The sequence below is a fragment of the Peromyscus eremicus genome, chromosome 17 (genome assembly GCF_949786415.1).
Source record: "Peromyscus eremicus chromosome 17, PerEre_H2_v1, whole genome shotgun sequence".
Classification (NCBI taxonomy): domain Eukaryota; kingdom Metazoa; phylum Chordata; class Mammalia; order Rodentia; family Cricetidae; genus Peromyscus; species Peromyscus eremicus.
In genome coordinates, this window is record NC_081433.1 from 36,063,430 (window position 1) to 36,082,738 (window position 19,309).

General features: G+C 39.8%; 1 protein-coding gene across 12 annotated transcripts in view; it reads left to right on the forward strand.

Annotated features, from left to right (window-relative positions):
* The first annotated feature begins 2,091 nt into the window (after nt 1-2,091).
* The window catches only part of Sorbs2 (sorbin and SH3 domain containing 2), a 194,703-nt gene continuing 177,485 nt past the window's right edge, over nt 2,092-19,309 (forward strand). For 2 of the 12 annotated variants that reach the window (XM_059244807.1, XM_059244815.1), the window contains exon 1: nt 2,398-2,675. The gene's annotated coding sequence lies outside the window, so the exon portion shown is untranslated. Of the gene's footprint in view, nt 2,676-19,309 lie in introns of all 12 variants that reach the window. The other 10 variants (XM_059244808.1, XM_059244811.1, XM_059244801.1 and 7 more) reach the window with 9 other exon arrangements.

Below are 19,309 nucleotides of genomic sequence, written 5' to 3' on the forward strand. Positions count from 1 at the left end.
AACAATGAGAGCAGCACATCTTCACAGTGTATAAAAGGATTATTCCACAGCATTGACGATTCCTATACCCAACTAAATAGTCATGTAGGGAGAATAAAGACATATCATGAAAAAAAATCACACAAAAATCCAAAATAGCTTTAGAATATTTGTTGGTATCTTTTTAAAGTGCCAACATTTAATCAGAATCACTTCAGTTTTTCTGAAATGATAGCCTCCATAAATGTATGGTGCTTGAAAATGAGTTAAAATGCAGAATACCCATGAAGTCTGAGAGTATTAAGGAAGCCACACATAATAACATGCACCTGGAGTTACAGCTACTCAGCAAGCTGAGCAGAAGGACTCCTTGGGTTCCGAAGCTGGAGAGAGCCGAGGCAACACAGTTAGATTCCATCTTACGCTCAAAAAGTTATATGAATTAAGAAGTTATGGTATTCAAGTACAGAAGGCAATAATGTATGGGCCAGATTGGCTTTCAGGCAGTGACAGGGGAAAACTGTTAATAACTAAAAGGGTATGACAAGTCCCCAGACAATAGAGACAGATCCCAGGCCCAGTGGGAGCACCAGGGTGCTCAGAGAGTGTCACTCATAAGCTGTCCATTTGGACAAGATGCTGAAGGATAAAGAGGCAGCTTGGAACTGAGGTTAAAAGTGCTGGGTGGGGGTTCAGAACCTGTCAGGAAACAGAAACATCCAGGGGTCCAGGAAGCATGGACCTTTATGCCACTCAAGATGGTGACATTTGAGATGGAAGAGCAGACACACTCAAGCAATTGTAGTACCCTGTTCAGGACTAGCAAGCTCAGCAATGTAACCTGAGGATGACTCCAGTGACGAAATATAGTGTGGGACTCTAACCGAGCAGAAAGGACCACTCAGTCTTTCTTACTGGACATACTGATCCTTTGCAAGTCAAATATGACCTGCTTGGACAGGAACAGGAAATGGAGTCCCTAAATCTACATCCACAGGATTCCTGTCATACTGACCCTGGGAGTAACTACAGAAGGCAGGAATGCTAACTTGGGCAGGGAAATGCAATCCTTACAACACATAAATCAATGTCTCCTAGCAAATGAAACCTGTCTGTTTACCAGTCCAAAGTGTTAACACACTATTTCAAACAGATTGCTAGAGGTAAAAGTAAGTAGGACACTGCTTTGAAAGTATATCAGGTAGAATATGACTGATGACAATATTAAAAAGTAGAAAAGCCTGGGCGGAGGGGGAGGAGACTTTCAGAAGATTTAAATTGTTAATGGCATTAACCATGGGAGATACCCTGAAGAGATGGGCTTTTTTTTTTCTTTTTTTTTTCTTTTTTTTTTTTTTTTTTTTTTTTAAAGTGTGGAATGTAATCCAAACTCCTGCCTTGAAGGTAATGCTTAAATTCCCAAAAAGTTTTTCATTTGGTTTGGATTTTTTTTTTAGTATTTTAAATTTTAAAATAAAGTATAATTGAGTTAAAGAGAGCGTTCCACAGGAACAGCAAAAGAACTTTTTTTAAAAAAAAATACTACTTTAAACTGTGTAATGTACTAAGATATTAAACGCAGTCTATAGACTATTATTTGTACTAGGTATAACATGCAATTCATGGGGCTTTGTTTGAATTAAGTTGGCTATGAGGTTGTCATTGGAAAACAAAAACCACAGCTGCCCCCATTGACCAGGTCTCCTCCCAGCCCCTTCTGTGACTCCGAGGTCGAACCTGTTTATACCCATGGTTCCCGTTAGCGTCTCTCCGGCGATATGCATATTATTAACCTGGATAGATGCGAACACAGCTTCGCTTCCTCGATCTCACAGTGGAACCCTGATATGTACAACAAAAGTTCCCCAAGAAAGGCTGTGTGTGGGGGGGAGGGGGGAGGCCGGGGCGCTTGCGCTCTCGGCGAAACATTCAGAAAGGTAACAGAAGCTGCCCCCCCCTTTCGAAAAATGATGAGTTTGATAAGAAAAAAGAAAAAAAAAATTAACAAGCCGTGTCGTGCGCTGCACATGATCAGCCATGCTTGCTAAGTCTGTCTGTTGGCTGTTGCTATGGCTACGGAAAGCCAATGGAACCCAATGAGCTGTCGCCGCCGCAGCGCTGAGAGGACCAGCCATTTTACTTATGGAAAGCACTGTGTGGCATCGAGAGCTTGGCGGTGGAAGAAGCATTTATTTCTTTTAATCTTTAGAGAGAAGAGAGCCACAATGGGCATGCTAGTGCACAATCATTGCAGCCACGTGTGCCTGCGAGCTGCCCCTCCGACAAGCTGTTGTTGACGGCTGTTGCAATTAGCTGATTGGAGCGCGGGGAATGCAGGGTGATAATGCTGCGTATCCGCTCGCGGGCAGCAGGAAAGGGTTTTGTCTCGGGAAGGCAAGCCTTCCCACACCCCCCGCACAGTTATCTCAGCAGCTCCCCAGCTGAGAGAACTGGGGCTCTGAAAAGAGGGTGTCGCCCTCTGCTAGCACGGATCCTGAGCGAGGCTGCTGCTGCTGCTGCTTAGGAGCCGCGGGTCTGGGAAAGCAGGTGTGTGCTCGGATGGGCACTGGGCTGGAACGCAGGCGGACGCTCTCGGGTTCACCTGCTTCCTGTGAACAGACTGTTAGCTCAGAGCATCTGCTCCAGCACGCTGACGCTGAGAAAGGGGCTCCGGGCGCCCCACTTGACTGACGGAGGTAAGCTTTTCCCCCTCTTTCGGAAGCTCGGCATAAAAATAAATTGTAGCAAAAACTTAACCTGAAATTTTTACATTGATCGTTATGATCTGAGATTAAGGCGGAAACACACACAAATTACTTCCACAAAAACAAGTGTCTAAGATACAGAGTTGCCTCTGTGAGTCGAGGTTCCAGAAATTGTATGAAAAAGAAAAAGGCGCTACTGTTTTGTGTTAGTTTTTAAAATAACTATTTACTGTTTTAACAAACTATGATGGCTTGTCTTTCTGGATAGACCTGATAGCCAATAACCTTTCTCTCCGACAGAACAATGGATTCTTTTGTGACTTGCCCTTTGACACGTTAAAAGAACTACACAGTAAACCGGCTGCATGCAAGCTGTGAAGCGTTTGGTTTGAAGCCTCATAAATGTTTTAATCCTTAACACCTATGCACACCTTTAAAGCAAGGAATTCTGTTTCCTATGTGGATCATAGTAGCTAGTGGATTTTGTACTTGCTTATTCTAGACCAAATGGCCCGGTGTGCTGTTTGGTTTAGTCCTCGGCAGTTATAGAGCAAACACTGTAGGTATTGGAAGTTGCTCACACCTCCTCTCGCAATATCCTGCATGCCAGGCTACCCCAGAGCACAACACCCCCATTGTACTCCCCAGGCTCAGAATCCAGGGAAAGAAAAGAGGTGAATTATCGGCACTGAACTCCAGCATAGCTATAGGAAAACTTTTCTTGCATATTTTTTCTCACAAGTAGACAGATTTCACAGCATAGTGAAGCAGAAAGAAAAAAAAAAAACAAAACACTACATTCTTCCTACAGATACACACACCAATAATGGGGGTGGTGTCTGCTGCTGATCACTGCCTGAAAGTGGGACAGACTTGGAATTGAAAGGGGGATTGCCCCTTCGTGGGCATTTCTTTGGTGTAGAGTCTCTTAGGAACAAGCTGGTCCTGTGAGTTGAAATTGGTCAGCCAAATCAAACTCCCTGGCAAGGGAAGGGCCCAGAAATGATTAAATTCCACTTCAACACCGTCTCAACCTTTCCTAAGTCAGTTCTGCTGCTGGTGTACCAGGAATGTTGAATTAGTCATAATGCTGTTGAAAATACTTACCAAAAATTATTTGGCTGACAACTTCTGATAATACATCTCTGCCAGCTAAAGATGGAGCTTATCGTGAAATTTCAAATAAATAGTAACTGAGATCTTCTCCCAAGAAATAGTTTTATTATTTACTGTCTTTTACTTGAAAAGATATAGATCGCATAAGTAGTCTCCTGATAACGTGACTTGGGATATTTTCACTGACATGTGTGAACATGTATCCCCTGTTTCATATGTTAGCATATCCTCAGAGCAAATCATAAAACACAAAAGGAGGTATTTTATAACTTTTCTTCTGTCTGTTCAGGATATGATAAAGATTTAGACTCAGAATCCTCAGTGTAGAAAAATGTGAACACGTGTTGGATACAGAGGTGTGTGAACATGACTGAGTGGGAAATGGTCTGTGGGATAAAATGCTGAGATGATGGAATTGCTCTTCACTTCGTTTAGTTTTCAAGGAGAAGTCAATGAACTGACTTAACCTTAAGTCAAGTTCTAGGAATAAAAATCTCAGCCATGTAAATGAGTCAGTGAAAACAAAATGAATGATAAAAAAAAAAAAGTCCCTTTCAATTTCATTTCCTTTTTATGATACCGCCAAAGGGATTCTTAGTTAACACCATGAACACACCTGAGGCAAGAAAATAATTCTCTATTAGGTTCCCTCGGGGTGAATTTTAGAACAGGTTGTAGAAACACCTACATCACACCTGACTGGTGTGTCCTGTTGCGCTTGTGGTGTCTTTATGCAGGACAAGAACGTGTGAGGAAAATAGACATGCACACTTCTTACCCTGGCTCTGCATTCCCACATTGCTGACCATTTAAGGCGGCAGCTGTGGACGATGGACACCTCAACACCAGTTCTGTGCAGAACACCAAGAGCTGTTAATTCATCAGTTTTAAGAACGGAGTTCAGAGAGTCCACATCGGTCATCACTTGGCTCATTCTTTTGGTCTAGTTTTAGACTCGATTTCTGCCATTCCCAACTCTCCTATTGGCAAAGTCAAATATTTTATCATTTCCAAAACACACTATCAAACTGTGACAAATGTTGACGTCCTCCATTGTGGATTTCCCAGCAGCACCAGTCATTTTCATGGACCCAGCAAGAATGCCTCCCCAGACTGTTCCTTACCACATCTGGCAACCCATGTCTGTCTTTCTCTCTACAGCATCATCTTGTGTTTGCCTCTGCTCATGGGTTTTCATAGTTTTACTGCTCTCTGATTCTACAGCATTTAGATTGATGATTGATGATTGTACACTATTTAGAACCCAGCATTCAGACATTATGTTGATAAGTTCAAGCTTCACTATTAGCTACTGTAAATACAGCCTTAACTCAGGACTGCCTTTCAACAGAGAAACTCAGAACATAAAAAAATAATAAAATAAAATAAAAAGAGACATCCACCTCTCCGATATGAAAATGTCACAGTTTCATAAAATCAATGAATATCTTGTATTAAATAGTCATTTTCTGAAAGGAAATCTTTAAATGTAACTTTTAAACAAACCAACAAAAATTTCAGGTGAGAAGAAAAAAAGTGAACATTGCTGTTTGGGATTTGCTCTAAGTCAGCTTTTGACTGAAAGCTGAGTATAATGTAAGACCCTTAGGAAGCAGTTTTTCGTATTGAAGCTGAGAAAGAGGAGTTTTGAGCTGAGGGAGGACTAAGGAATTGCAATGCAGCACCTAGTAACCAAGTTTCTTTCCATTTCGTAAATAAACCTTGAAGGTTACAGGCTGCCTCATCCTGCATCCTTCCCCCTGAAATGAGCTCCTAGGTAAGAGAGGGGCATCACTCTAGCTGTAGACCTGATTTTAATAGAGGCTTGCCTTTTCCCCAGATAATGGCATAATTATTATTTTTAAAATATTCTAATTACCATTTTTTGGTGGGGAAATTGCTAGAATGTTGTCATCCATGGGAGTGATGCATCAGGAACTCTCTGTACAATTCCCTATCTTTTAAGGTACCCATGTTCAAGGCCAAAGTAATCATTAGTTTGGTATGAATGTTTTGTACACAAAGTAGCTCAGATTAGAAAGTTCAAAATAGCCAGATGTTTCAAATGAGAAAGGAAAATATTAAGAAATACTTAAATTCATATTTCTAGACATTCTAACATCTACTCCATATTTGAATTTTGTAATGGAAATGAGTTAAGTAGAGGTTCCTCATGATTGTACTAGGTTCTAATGGCTTGTGTTAACTATCTTCCAGCTGATGTTAATGTATAGCATCCTGTAATTAAATAATAGACAAAGCTTGATATTCATCTTAAAAACTAGTTAATTATCTCAAGTCACATACAGAGATTAGATTTTAGGAAACACAATCTCATCACATCATTCTCTATATTTCATATTTAAGTAACATTTGAAGGCTTACATTATACATAAAAAATATTTGGTAGTATAATGATTGGCCCTTGCCTTTTTCAATGAAGAATTATAATAGATGACTGCACTTGACAAACTATCCCTGTCGAGAATTATATTGAGTATTTCAAAATATCTATAAATCATTTCTGAAAACACTAAGATGTGTGTATTTAGCTATAGGAGCGCAGTTGTGTAACTATTGATCTCTAAAAATGGCCCCATACCTCTGATTCATCTTAAGTTTAATCGAGGTGATGTTAGTTGGATGGAGAATGGATTACTTGCTGGGGATAGCATACATCGTGACATACTTACATAGAATAATGTCACGCTTTCCAACCTTCAAAGCAGAAATGTACTGGTTCATTAAATAGGAAATTTGGCCAAAAGGCATGAATTTCTTGTCCCTATATGAGTCAAGTGTAATGTAGGTCTAGCATTGTTTTTGCTTGCTCTCTAAAAGGTTTTATTTGAGCAGAATTCAAAAAGCTGTTATTCTTCTTCAAACTAACCAAAAGCCGTCTCAAAGAAAACATACTCATTCCCTTAAAACATACTGAAAACATACTCATACTCATTCCTTTAAAAAATATCTTATTAATATTTCTTAAGTTTTTATGAATATATTGTAAATAAAGAAAAATCAAACAAGGAAAAGGTGTACTTGAAATGTTCAGGGACTTTTAAAATGCACATTTGCCTGTTTTTTGTTTTGTTTTGTTTTTTGTTTGGGGTGTTTTTCCTTAACTCAGACATTCAGTTCCTCTACTTTTCCTTTGAGAAATGTTCATGAAGGAGGACAAATACCAAAAAGGAATTTCTTATAATGAGCCATATCCTCTGTCTTGAGAAGGATATAATTTTATGCAGTATTAATTAAGCAGCATGCGGGGGCTTAAGTTCGAGCTAACATGCTTACAGGTTATCAAGGTGAGTCTAGGCCAACCAATGTGGAAAGAGATCTTTTCAGATTCCTTTCCTACTCTTTTTTTTTTTGGGGGGGGGAAATGGTTGGAGTTGAAAACAGGGGCAACTTAAATGTCTCCAGTTCCACACCCTTCCATGTTCTTCTCAATGTGGCATCCCTTAGAGACTAAGATGTTTGTATCAGCTACAAAGACCAACAAACTGCAACGTAGATAGGCTTTGGACCAAGAGTATCAACACTTAGAAAATTCCAAACGGGAGGTACAAGTGCCAGTAGGACTTGCGTGAAGTTTTTAAGTACTCAGAAAAAAAATACACACACACACACACACACACACACACACACACACACACACACACACACATTCTGGCCACACTGGAGAAAATGCTTTTGTTTAAATGTTTATTCTGTCATCCTCTACAAAGTACCTAGTCTTCTAGCCTGGGATAGCTGGCTCCTTAGGAGCATTTAGACCTCCAAGGAAGTGGCTGTCATGAGGTGGCATCCCTGTTGATTGAAGTGTACCTACACTTTTGACTATGGGGAATCTTTCTCCACCTACTAACTAAGGCTCAGCTACTTCTGGACTTATTAGGATATTGAATATTTTACCCCCTTTGTCCATACTTGATACAACTGGGAAAACATAACAAAACACACCACAGCTGATTGGAAGCCCACATTGGCTGGCTTTTTGTGGCTTATCAAGATGCCCTCACACCTTATCAAGTCTCTTTTCTGTGCTGGAGTTAACAGAGGAAAGAAGATTAGATAACAATAACTCCAGCTATTCTTGTGCTCACTGTGTTGTCTGGTGAAGGTTTAGTGGGTTCTGAAACAAAGGCATGTAATCCGTCAGCAATATTATTGCATGGTAAATACCAGGCTTCACACTGTGAGAGTAAGCACCTTTTGAAAGAACTTGTCCCTCAACAGCTAGATCTAGATTTTCTTTGTTACCGTTCTTAAATGTTTATTTAATTTTACTTTATGTGTATGGGTGTTTTTCCTGCACTTCGTCTGTATAGGGCATCATGCAGTATCCATGGAGTCTAGAAGAGGGTATCAGATCCCCTGGAACTTGGGAGTTACAGAAGGTTGTGGGCAGGAATGTATTGAGATGGGTTTTCTGCTATAGCATCAATTGTTCTTAACCACTGAGCCATCTCTCATCCTTGTTTTTATATTTAAGAGAGGTCTCACTAGCTAGCCCAGGCTAACTTCAAACCCCTAATCCCCCTGCCTCTGCCTCCTGAGTACTGGGAATACAGACATTTGCTACCAGACACAGATAGATCTGGGAATTTATGTAACATGGTGGTCCAAATGAAAATGTTATAACCAATCAGTTGCTGCTACAGCGAGAATAGTCTTATGTTTTAGGTTAGACAATTTCAGGTAAAAGGAAAGTCATGTGACTACCCAATGTTACAACAGGAAAAGGTTAACAGTGCTTGGGGAGAACAAAAGAGACAACAAAATTCAACCAGCTTTAGAATGTCAGCTGAGACGTGGAAGGCATTCAGGAAACAGGTTGTCCCATTAAGTCTTCAGTCAGCATTCACTGAATGAGTAAATGGCCCATAGTGGTCAGATCTTCCTCTACAGTCTACTAATGCTGACATGTGATTTTAAAAGACTGTTTCTACCCAGAGATTTTTTTTTAAGTTTTTAAAAAACGTTCTTAACTTTTTGAAATTACAAAACAGAGAAGAAGAAAAAAATGAAAATTTTAGGAACTATTACTTTTTTAAAGCAAAATATAGTCTTCCTGAAGAAAGGCCCTGTGCTCCAACAATTTCATAACACAGGAATACTGCCAGGACCTGGGTAAAGCTCAAATGTAACTCTGAGTGTCATGAATAATTCAGACAAGGAAATGTGATTTCTGTTCATTCTAAAGTATCTGCTTATATTCACACCCGTCGAGAAAACAAGATCAACACGAAGGAATCCACATTTGCCTTCTATTTCAAATAGCATAAGGAAGATAATTTAAACACTACACATTTTAAGATATTTCTTCTTATGCTTTGGAGTATAATTAGAGAACTTAAGCTAGAAAATGATGTCAATTTAAGGAGATCTTTTTAAGTTGAAAACCCCTAAAAGCTGGAAGAACTTATATAAGCAATAAAAATAACAGCTTCCAAGTAGACTCAAGGAAAGGAAAACTTGAATACTTAGCATTTGGTAAGCTACAGCAAATATTTGCATGATTTTTTTTAAAGATTTATTTTATTTTTTAACTTTGTGTCTGTGTGTCTGTGTGTGGGTTTGTGCTCATGTGTGCCAGTGCCTGCAGAGACCTGAACCATCTGATCTGTCAGTGGCTGGAGTTCCAGGTAGTTGTGAGCTGCAGGGTGTCCGTGCTGGGCTTCAAATCTGGGTCATCAGCAAGAACAGGAAGTGCTATTAACATGGAGACATCTCTCCAGCCACACTGCAGGAAACACTCATATAAAAGTGATCCAACCTGATCAATCCAGAGGATGCTGAAAATAACAGACCAGCATTTGCCCTGCGTTAGCTCCTCTCCCAAGAGCTTTACATGTGTTACTTCAGGGGAGGGACTGAACACCACGAACGTACCAAGAACAGGTACATTCAAGGACATGTGACTCAGCGGTGCCCAGTAAGACTTTTGTGATCTTTCTGCCAAAGGAGGACTTAACAAAGTCATCTGCTCAGCTGCTCCTTACACTTTGCACATGGCATTCTTGTGATATTGCAATGAAGCTTTTCTATATACGTCTAACCACCCCATGTGAAAGTAAATTCCATGAGAAAACAACAGTGTTTTTGCTGATTACTCCATCGCGGACTTGGCCGATGATGGGTGGATACTAGATGGAATAGGTTCTGTAAATAACAATATATGTGAGAGTATGAAAGTCAAATCACAGTAATGAAAACGGATTCCATGCAACTTTCATCACGAGAAAATTAATATGGTCCGTGTATCTGTAGATATTCTTTTCGTTGGGGGATTTCTGCATGGGATTGGTGTCCTTTTTATGTAAAACACTAAGCTAATGTCTAAGGAATCCTTTGAAGTCTTCAAGGTATCTTGAACAAAGGAAGTCCTTCCACAATAGAAAAATAACTTGGCTCATTGAACACACTATCAACTTCCCCCTCCATTTAGTCTCCAGAACAACCTAGCCTCAAAGCAGTGATATCTGAGAATTACGAAAAAATAAAAACGGGGGAGAGTATAGTCATCTGCTTTACTGAAGAAACAATAGTCATCTCTTTTAACTCTACCTGTTTAGGAGAAAAGGTTTTCTTCTGTCCTGAATTCTCTGACTTTACATGGAAACACGTATTTTCAGATGAGATGCAGTCTGAAATCTGATTATATCACTGACTTCCTTTCTACCAGAGCTTTAATTCTATAAAACTAACATAACTGATGATATTTTCTCTTAAATTAAACAAAGCTTCCCTTCTACAGTGTGTAAAGTATTAGGCTCCATTTTAAATTAATTTCTAGATTTATTGGCAGGACAGAAGATACCATCACCCTTATTTAATAAAAGCAAATGATAATCAAAGTCATAAATAACCTGGTGTAGTTTGAAAAGTCACCGTCCTTTTGACCCAGTGTCCCCATAGTGCCTCATAATAACCATGATCCAGCAAAATCATTTGACTTGAGCTGTAGATTATCATGCAATGTAGTATTACAATCATTTGAAACCGTAAATTTTTCTCTTCCTTTGAAAGAAATTAGAAAAACATGTCCTCAAAACTCTGTTTCCTCCCTTTGGGCCTTTGGTATTTATTTTTTTAACAGCCAGGAATGCAAAGATTAGGATCATCAACTTGTTTCCTACAGAATGTTCTATCCGTGACCTGCCTGGTTCCCAGACTCCTCAGTGGTTTATTGAACTCCACTTCTAACCCAGTGTGTGAGCAGAGGTCCTGGAAGTCCATAGCATGGAAAATCCCTGCAGGGAAGAAAGATAGGGCCTTAATGACTAGGACCCAAAAGGACTTCAGCGCACTGAGTGTGTACCATCCATTGGCTCACCTAACCAAAAGAGCATTCAAGTTCAGAAGGAAGTAAGAAGAATGTTGATTTGAAATTCAAGTGTTTCCATTTCTAACTAAGAGGAAATCATTTCCAAGAAATTTACATATGTTCTTGCTGATGCATCCCAGAGCAAGGGAGGATATTTTATCTGGCCAATAAGATAGGATGACTTCTTGGGTGACTGGCATTGGGAAACACTGCTTCCCACTGATTAGAGAATTCATTAGTTAGTACATTCTCTTGGGAAACAAATCAGTATTCTACCTGGCAAATATAATGCCAGGTCACAAAATGATTTTAAGAGCATTATCAGTGTATTCACTCATTAAACATACCAGTACCATGAGTTCATACTTCTAAGTAAACCAAGATATGAAGGAATTGTTCTTTCTGGCAGATGGGCATTCCCGTATAAGATTGGTTCTTTCATTCTACCTTTTAGACTTTTAAAGCTAGTGTCTCAATTGGTGTGCTAATTCAAGTTAGCTGGCCATGCCCTTTCTAATTCTATCTAGTATTGAAAAATTCTCAGTAAAGGGAAGTAATTGAGGATGGACCTTAGTGGCAGAGTGCATGCACTGAGGGTCAGGCTTCAAGTCCATGAGTTCAATTCTGAACTCTGCAAAAAGATAATCAGTAAAAGAAAGAGAATAAGAGAGATCCTAAGTTCTGGGTACAAATTTAAGGAGAGACCAGATGGAGGCATAGATGCTGAATTGTAGTTCCTGTTGTTGTTGCTGCTGTTGTTTTGAAACAGGATCTATTATGTAGCTCTGGCTGTCATGAAACTCGGTATGTAGACCAAGTTGGCTTCATACTCACAGAGATCACCTGCCTGTACCTCCCAAGTACTGGGATTGAAGGTGTATGAAACCAAGCCAGGCTGTAATTGTGTTTTAAGGTTGATATTTTCCATATTATTAATTTATCTGTTTCTTGTACTCCTACCCAGGGCCCACCCTGTGTTTATGATAGAAGAAATGATGAGAAGTTGAGTTGGGAAGCCATAAAAAGAGCTCAGTTCAATAAGGCAGGAATGTTAATTATGCAATACATAGAAGATAACCTGCTGTACACAGGATACAAAGTTAGCAAAAAGATACTCTGTGTTGGAGGAGATGACAAGGAAGGGTTCGGAGAAGAGAGACTTCTTATAGGACCAGGCAAGGCAGACTAGAGAAAATTGTAGTGACAGGGAGCGTCACACAGGATTGGTGCACCAATTAAATCACTCATATGACAGCAAGGAGGGAATGCCACATAACTGTCAGCAATTCTCTCTCCTCTCTTTTTATCTCTTGCTAGAGCAATTCTTGACACTTGCTTTCCCAAGTAAATATCAAAATCCCAGTTTAATCAAGGCCTAACTTCAATAGCCTTTAAACAAACCATGAAGGAGGATGTAAACCAGTGGAAATCATTGTGGAAAACAGAATAAAAGTTCCTACAACATTTAAACTATCCCATCCTGCTCATTGGAAGGAAGGGTTGCACCACAGGCTGGGGGCTAGAGGAACAAACCCCATAGGACTTCCTAATTATGAAGAATGACTTCTAAAATGAGCAAGACTTTGGTAGTGAACATCACAAAGATGTAGACCCTGCATAATTCACAGAATCATTATCTGACATGAAGAAGGTTCTATATATGTTAGCTGCAACTACTGTTATAGCTAATCGTAGAAGTTACAGAGAGGCTCTGCTTACCTCTGGGTCCTTGACAGTCTTGTAGGTGGCATGAAGGTCCACCCCTACTACCCTCTTTGATGAGATCCTAGTTTAGAAATCCCAGCAAGCTTACGTGATGCCCACCTAAGAATGGATCATAGGGATGTTGAAAAGAAAAGATTCATGGGTAATAAGGTAACAGGAGAGATGGTGATACCATCAACCAATGTTGGAAGAGGGTTTAAACATGCAGGACTTGACATGCTTACTGGAAATGTCTTGATAAAGCATCCAGTAAGCAGGTAGGAGTAATTCAGCTACCAGAAAAAAGTAAAGCAAATAAATTCTGGGGCTAGTGAGGTCTCTGATGTTGCCTACAGGAAGGGAACAGGCACAGGCTGGCAGCCCCTTGTAGCCTGACCCTACAGCCTCTGTGGGAGACATTTCCCCCATTGATGCATGCTTGATCAACGCAATACTCTAAAGCAGTGGTTCTCAACCTGTGGGTCATGACCCCTTTGTGGTCACATATGGGTTATCCTACCTATCAGATATTTACACTACAATTCATAATAGTAGCAAAATTATAGTTATAAAGTAGCAGCCAAATGATTTTATGGTTGGTGGTCATAGCAACATGAGGAACTGTATTAAAGGGTCACAGCATTAGGAAGATTGAGAACCACTGTTTTAAAGAAACTGTTTTAGTTCCTCTTTAAAAATGATTCACATTTTTTGCAGTTATGTTTTAAATATTTTATTTAATTAAAATAAAATTACATAATGTCCTCCCCTCCCTCTCCTCCTTCTAACCCCTCCTGTGTTCCCTCCCCACTCACTCTAAAATCCATGGCTTCTTTTTCTTTAATTATTATTGTTATATATATATATATATGCAAATAATTATGTAAATGCAGCCTGTCATTTCATTGTTCAGATTACCTAAGTCAAATGTTCTAGTTGACACCACCATTTCCCCATTTCCCCATATGGTTTTAAAGTAAATGATAATACTCCTTATGTCTTTGTTTTAAAAGTATGCTGACTGATAAATGCAATTACAGTGACGTAATAATAAATATTAACAAAAATCAACATATGAGCCAATTTTAATTATTTTGTTGTTGGATGTTGGACAGAAGCTGTTTGTTTCTGTTCTTGTGTTGGTTTTCCACTGAAGTTAATATTGTAAGTTAGGCTTCTTGCAAAAAAAAAAAAAAGATTTAAATGATAAATTATTTCAAAAAACTTTGATGGAGATTAAATGGAGTACATGCTCTAATTGTGTACATTGAGACTGATATACAGAAAATACTAAAGAAATGTGGCAGGATGTGGTAGTGCAGGCCTGGAATCACAATGTGTGCGAGGAGTCTGGACAGGAGGGTCACAAGTTCAAGCCCAGCCTTGGCTGCATAGCAAGACTCTGTCCTCCCATCACAGAAAGCGGGGAGGGGAGTAAAGGCTGATGGCTTGAATTTGATCCCTAGGAACCACATAGTGGAAGGAGAGAACTGAGTCCTACAAGTTGTCCTTTGACCTCCACATGTGGAATAGGAGCACACATACACCCATACATATATATGTGCATGCTCACACATGTGCACTCACAAACACATGTGCATACAATAAATAAATGTAAATTAAAATGAATTAAAAAGAAGGAAGCAGGTTAGGAAGCAAGGGAAGAAGGGAGGGAGAGGGAGGAGGGGTGGGGGGAGGGGAGAGGGAAGGACGCATGTTACCCAGTATTTCTGTCATTTTGTAAGCTTGAGTTCACTGGGAAGACAGGTACTGAAAAGCCCCCATTCTCCTAACTGTATGATGAGTTCAGTGGTGACTAGCTAGAGGTCTGCACTTGGGAACTGTTCACGGTCTCGTAGACAGCCATGCAGCATCAGAGGGAAGTGACCGAGCATTCAGAGGGCACACACAGAATAGAGTATGATCTCACCCCGGACCACTTCAGGCAAGCACAAGGCAAAGACAGGATTTGGATGAAGTGGACCCTGTATGCTGGTGAGCAGAGCATGGAAAGAGCATGGGAGGTTGCCTGGTGGGTCTGAATGTCGGAACCGAATGGAAATGAGGTGTGGTGTGCTGCAGGGATGACTACAAGGCCATTGCAGTCACAGGAACCTGGGATTCCTTCCAGCCCTGTGATTGTTAACTCAGGGTATGGGGACAGGTTCTCAGCAGGCTCTAGAGCACTGTTCGCGACTTCCAGATGACAGCAGTCACCTCTGAGGATCACCATTAGAACAGAATGATGTGTTTGTAAAGTGAGTGTATACTATAAAATGACTGATTATGGAGCAGGGATTTATTCCATCAAGACCCACTGCCAACCAATCACCGGTCTAAGGTCATGTAAAGGTTAAAAATGGACTACTCCTGGAATCACAGGACAGTGGGGAACTCTTTAACCATAATCAAGTTTGGCCAGGTCTAGAACAAAAGACTAAAACAAAAACAGCTACATAAAACAAATAAAAATGCATTTCCACAAATAAATGAAATAATACTTGCTATAAAATGTACTAGGTTTCAATGATCACCTCATTCGTAGATTGCTATAGTCTACTGTAAAGCTTAAAGAAACTAACCCAGGAGTGGGGTTGCACACCTCCGTGTCTTCTGGTCCTAACTGGATTGTTCTTAGTAAAGCCCACTGTTCTTACAACGCACAAAATAAGGAAACAAACAAAAAAAAAAAACCAACGTTGGGTAGAATGCACTCGAACACTGCTTTTGAACATCAGAAGCTGGACTCTAAGCCCAAAGAACTCGCTTACCAATGCCTATGTTCATTTTGTAGCCAATTTACCTGCTTAACTCCATTTTTCTTGGGCCAACCTGAAACTTAGTCTTCAGCTCTTGCCGTACTGGAGTTTTGTGATCTTCAGAGTTAGTCAGGGAGGTAAAATAACATTAAGTATCCTTAGAGCTGCTCCTGATGGCTGCCATTCATTGGATGCTGCATCTGGCAGCATGGCAAATTCTTCAAACATCTCTCATTGACCATTCACAAAAACACTCCATGAAGGGATTGTTCTCAGCTTGCGTAAGAGGAAATGGCCTCAGAGATGCTTGACAACTTGCACAGGGTCACACATATGGGGAGAGTGGGACTCAAACTTGGATCCTTGACGTTCCAAACCCTGTGCTCTCAATGTTTTTTAAGACTATTTGTGGGAACTATAGGTCAGCCAAAAGAAAAATTTGCAATTTGCATTTTATCATTATTTCTATTGTTTTGCACGTGGGTTCTATGAAAATATTTGTTTAGAAGCAAATATTGATTTTTCCCCCTCAAAGGCCCCAAATAGTGCACCAATAAGAAGAGATAGGCAATCAAAATCTAAAATGTCAATAATCATTTTTTTATATATACTGAAATTATACTTTTTTTTTTTTACTTTTCTTTCCTTGGTACTTTTTTTTTGCTTGTCTACACTACTTTCTTTTTTTGTTTGTTTGTTTGTTTTGTTTTTAGTTTCTGAGGCATAGTCTCATGCATCCCAGGCTGGGCCACACAGTCCCTATATAGCCAAGGATAACCTTGAATCTCTGGTTCATCTCTTTTCATTCCCCTCAAGTGCTGCCGTTACTGGCCTACTCCACCACACCCAGTTTTACGGGTTGTTAGGGATCAAACCGAGGGCTTGTGGCATGTTAGGCAAGCAGTCTGCCAACTGAGCTACATCCCTAGCCTGTTTGTCCATACTTTTTAAATCTAGCTCATGTTTTAAAAATTTAAAAATAAGGAGATGCACCTAAAGGAACCAAAGAAAATATATGAGGCCCTGATTGGCATTTTGATAGCTAATTATGATGTTAGAAGACAATGCAATAAAAAAAAAAGAGTCAAGCTGTCTGCATGTAAATCCTTTATCAGTTCCATTTATTTTTAAAATTAGCATCCGCTGTAACTTAAGAGAGTATGTGTACCACTGGAAAACTGATAGCTGCTAACTTGACGTTCTGTGTGTAATGTCAGCAGACCCCTTGTGTTGGCTGGCAATGAAGATTTGCCCTGGATTAAGAATGATTAGTCCTACTTTGGAGCTGAATAAGTTCAAATGGAGTTCAAAAATAATCAAGAGGCTTGCACCAATGCATGTGTCAAATAGTTTCCCTCTGTTGACCATAGAGATAAATCTAAAGAAGAAAAATGGGGCACTAGAAAGTATGTGCCTTGGGAGAACAACCATCTTGCTGTCTTCACGTTTTCAGGGAGGTATCTAGTACTATAAATAGCAAGTTTGAAAACTAACTTTTATAAGATTTGTTGCACATGTATGTACTAACATACTGGGGAAGAGAACTCATCCTGCCCCTTTACAGGAAGAAAAAGGACTGGGAATGTAGCTCAGTAAAAGAATCTGCCTAGCATGCATGAGCCTTTGGTTGGGGTCCCCATTACCAAAACTAATCAAATAAAGTCAGGGGGAAAAAAAGGCACAGTAATTGAACTGGTTCTTTACAAGACTTTGGTGCTCAGTTCACACCATAAGGCGTGGCCATGGCTAGCTGTGTCCATGCTTCATCCTCTCACGCATTTTTCATCATCACGAGTTAAGTTTCATCATGAACTAGGATAACATACTATGGGAACAGGCAAAGGTCCGTGTCCCCATGGAGCTTCTAGTCTGTTAAGGTCTATTTGTACGTCTGTTACACTTTGTATCTGAGGCTCCCTATAGGTGGAAGTTTCTGTCCCACCTGGTCCCACAGCCATCTGGTCCCAAGTAAACATGCAGAGGCTTATATTAATTACAAACTGTTTGGTCTATGGCTCAGGCTTCTTGCTAGTTAGCTCTTACAAGTTAACTCAACCCATTCCTAATAATCAATATTTTGCCACATGGCTTCATGGCATTACCTGTTTTCTCACATCTAGCTTCTCCTGGAGGCAACTCAGAGCATCTCCTCTGACTTTGCCTTTCTTCTGTATCTCTCTTGGATTTCCTGCCTGGCTCCATCCTGCCCTGCCATAGGCCAATGAAGCTTTATTTATTAACCAGTGGGAGCAACACATAATTACAGCATGCAGAAAGACCACCCCACAGCAGCTGGGTCAGCTGATTAATTATGAATCTGCATAAACAAAACATATTTTTGCTAGATGTTTACTGCATTAGCCAATGTGTTTCCCATATTTTCTTCTTACGTAGGTGATAGATTTATACATGCCTTTGGAGGGTAGTAAAATGTGGCATGTAGCATGTGGTAAAGGTCTGCTCTTACTAACTTGAGTAGAGGTATGTAGCTTTAAAGTCGTGCTAAAAACAGCATGCTTTCAGAATTAGTAACTAAGACATTAAAGTTGCTTACAAAGAAGGTTATTTTAATAAACACCAACATGTTATACTCTTAAAAGTACAGTGATTTTCTTGGATTACTTCTGTATTCTATTCAAGGCCTTCAATTGATTACTCAAATTTTTCAGAAGTTAGACACTGTAAAATATTCATAATGAGTACCTGAGTCCTCCCTTCTGTCCATGTGTGGGACATGGGAGATGGAAGCAATTACAATGGTACAGAATCAATGCCTGGTTACAGATATTGCTCATTTCAGGCAACTGTGAGCACTCATTTAGCTGGGTCCCAAGTGAATCCCACCAGTTGTGAAGGGATAAACATATTTTAGAGTCTTTGAGAACTAAGAGGCACTTTCTGTCAGTCCAAGGGACTGGTGTATGAACAAGGATATTAACATTCCTAACATTCAAATGCCAAAATTCCTTTTCTGTGGAGAGATCATTTATAAGTGTAACTGGCTGTATAAATCACAAATAAGAGTCTGTATTGGCTCTTTTCATGTGAAAACCATTGCAGTTTTAGAGACATCCATCTGCTTGAGTACCTTGCAATAATCCCTGAATTTTACAGCTCTTAACAATTTGAGCCAAGTTATTAGAACACATCCAACAGATGAAATGGCTCAGAGATCTGTATTTTACTTGGAAAGCCACAATGTGAGAGAGCATTGGGAACATTTCAACTGCAATGTGTCTTTGTGAATATAGACGCTGTCCTTAATAGACTTCTGGTCTACCTCCTTCATTGTTCATGGGTTTTACATTTTTATCCCAGCGCTTGTTTCTCTTAGGACAAGCTAATATAACCACCAGAACAGTGGGTAGAGATAAGTGTAATCAGGAATAATGCTCATATCTCCTTGGAAGCTGTGAAATTAGAGATGCTTTCTTAGCCTAGAGATTAGCAAGTGCCATTCATAACCCTTTGTGGTATGATAAATACATTGTTTTTCAGCAAAATGCAAATGACAAATGAAGCCAGTGTCAGGGAATCACTCAGTCCAACTTCAGAGTAGCTCAAGTTTGATGTTATTACTATGTGGGAAGAAACTTCAGAGTCAAAAGAAGTTTCTAAATACATTGAGAAAAACAGTGAGAAAATGGTCCAGAAGCAAGATTAGTAAACTGCTTAACAAGCCTTCATCTTGACCATTTTCATGAACTTGAAAT